The following is a 3087-nucleotide window of genomic DNA, read 5'->3' as shown; positions in this document are numbered from 1 at the left end:
GGGACACTGAAATACTGTTCATTTAAAGGAAAAAATCAAAACAACATCGTAGCAGAATCAAGAGAATATAAGCTTATCAGTTGTGATGTCTGAGCAACATAACCACAGAAAACTCCGCAAAACACTTAAAAGCTTTGAATATTAACAAATTTTTAATAATAATTGATGTTGTTTAGAAATCTCTTGTATTTAAGAGTGACTGATGAACCATATGGCCCTTGCACCATGATTAATACTGTTCGGCATTATCTCGGCCAGATAAATGATTGATGGGCTTCTTTGGTGTCTCTCTATACAGTTACAGCCTAATTGTTCTGTTGCACCTACTAAAACATTTTTGGGTCTGCTTTCTTCAGCACCTCAGAGGAAGCTGAGGAGAAATGAAGAATGATGCTGAGAAGAGTAGTAGAATTCTTGATAAAAGGAATTCCCTACAGAGAACTGGAGGTACAGTCTGCAGCCCCACCACTTGCCTCACAGACAGCTTGACAGACATGAAAATTATTAAATTCATTTGAAGGATGACTGTAGTCAGCCACCCACAGATAAAACTGAGCACAAAAACCAGAGAACAAGGAGCTCATAATTGTGTATGTAGATAGGTCTTTGACACAGCATTTTAATACATTATGTGTCTTTGTAGGAAAAATAGTCTAGCTTTGTGCATTTTAATTTATAACCAAGAAAAGTATAATTTTTTTTCCTCAAGGTCTAATCAATATTAATTATGGATATTTTATACATAAGTGTTTGGTCCTTTTCCCATTGATGGGTAGATCCAGATTTTCCTCAACCTCTAACAGGTCTCTCTGAATGGTATATATAGGCAATTTAAACAACTGAGTGGCTCTTGAACCTCATCCAACTATTATTTCTATGAGGATGGCATAGTTTTTCTTCTGACAGAACTATTAACTTTGGTAAGCTCAAGTACAGCTATTGCCTAAATAGAATATAAAAGAATTTCTCTAATAGGTTTATGACTTATAAGATGAAAATCCAAAGTTCAACAAATTTCTAGGATAGTCTTTCTTTTTAAAGTCTGAATGTTCATGCATATTTATGCATAAATCATTTTTTCCTATGAATGCTACAGAAGCAGACTGAGCTTAGGGCAAGACTATCATCAAATTTCTTTCTGTTCTGTCTAATGTGGTCTAGAAAACAACAATAAAAAATCAGTGGGCTCAAGGAGAAGTAACATTTCTCTGTGCTAAGGAACTGAAATGTTCTATAGAGGTGATGTAAAGGGCTTTCCTAAGGATAAAAGAAGTCTTTACAAGATAATCTGAGAATTCAATTAGACACTTTATGTTTGCTTTTCACCTGCTTTTTGGGAACTGTTGTACAATTAGTCTTTTTTTTTTACATCACAGAGTTTTTCACCCATGCCTAAAATTTATGTAGTGACAAAAGACAAAAAAAAATACTAGACAGTGAGTCATCACACAGAGGCAAAGATTGGTGATGACAACCTGCACAAACAGCACCATGAACCTTCTGTAATGTGAGGTTGATGAATGATAACATCATAGAAAAAAACCCTCGTTGATTTATTCCTTGCATTAAGGCAACACCTATAAGCTGTAAATTCATGGCCCCACTGTGTTCAGCAAGTAGTAAAGACTACCATCTCCATCCTAGAGTGCTTTGTATTACTGACATCTTACAAGGGCTAAGATGCTGTCAATAAACCCAACTGGCATAACCCCAGGTGTCTTACTGAAAAGGACACCAGCTCAGGAGACCTTTCTCTCCTTCCCAGGCTAGTGCCCTGGCAATACTGTTCCTCCAGTCAGAACAGCACTGCATCTGCCCATGGACTCATCTGCAGAGAAAGCAGCCATATAACACATGCACAGTGAGCAGCTCTCTGCTGTGTCCTGTTTACCTTAGGCTGGACAGAGGCTTGTCAGGTGCAGTGGAAAGAGAATGCCTGATTGTACCTTGGACTTGAGACAGTGTGGTGATCACGTAACAGATGCTCTGTGCCACTACACCATGGGCCAGGGAAGCTAGTGAGTGGGGAAAAGGAGGGGGTCTGCTCCCACTGCTCATTCTCTTTCTATGGCCCCATAGATTGCTCTGTTCAGAGGCATGCCAGAGCCATTCCGATATTTTGTGCCCAGAAGCCAGGGTGCACAGTCACCTTCCCAAAGGTGCTTCTCTCCCTCAACTGGCCACTACTGTTCTCTCATCTGTTTCTTTAGCAGTCATGTGGAAAAGGTTCAGTAACAGGTATCAGGTACTAAAAATGCCCTAGATATTACCTATACTTATACTACCTCCAATATATGTAAATTACTTAGGTATTATAGGTATAAATAACACCCTAAATGCATGTGAGATGCATCCTCACTACATCAGGAATTTGCCACTGAAAAAGGCACATAACAGAATGCATAAAATACATATACTTCCTCATGTATGTTATATCTCTTACAGATTCTGCCATGCAGGGAACTGTAGAGCTGTGGACTGAGATGGATATTTGAAATTAGGCTCTGAAGAGACAGCAAAAACACATTAGCTCTAACCCTATGACACTCCTCAGGAAAAAAAAAAAAAAAAAACAAACAAAAACCACCAAAATAAACACCAAAACCCAAGCAAATGACTGTATTAATGAACAGCTCTCAAAACATAAACACTGATTCTCAAAGTCTCACCCAACAGGCTGGCATAGCTTTTTCTGAACAGAGGACTCTCAGCCCAAAGGGAGATAAACAGGAAGGGTACTAGAAAACATAAAATTAACTGGCCTGAAGCAAGCACTAGGGACCAGCTGCTCTTTATTATTTGAGGAACAATCTGACATTTAGGGTTCTTGTAGTAAGAAGTAAAGTTACTGACCTGTAAGATGTAACTACTGTGACTGAAGCTCTCCATGGAGCATTGAGGGAATGAGAAGCAGACAGCTGGAGAGCTGTAGTCACAGACAGAGCACAAAGGGGCACCGAGCTTAAAATCAGATGTCAGAAAAAATAAAGCAAGGAGTAAAACTTCAGAATGGAAGTTTCCTGGAAAAGCTGAAAGAAAAAATCCAGTTGGGCATTAAAAGTGTTACTGAAAAATTGCTGAAGTTAA

The sequence above is a fragment of the Lepidothrix coronata genome, unplaced genomic scaffold (genome assembly GCF_001604755.1).
Source record: "Lepidothrix coronata isolate B3197 unplaced genomic scaffold, Lepidothrix_coronata-1.0 Scaffold62, whole genome shotgun sequence".
Classification (NCBI taxonomy): Eukaryota; Metazoa; Chordata; class Aves; order Passeriformes; family Pipridae; genus Lepidothrix; species Lepidothrix coronata.
This window is presented reverse-complemented; position numbering follows the sequence as displayed.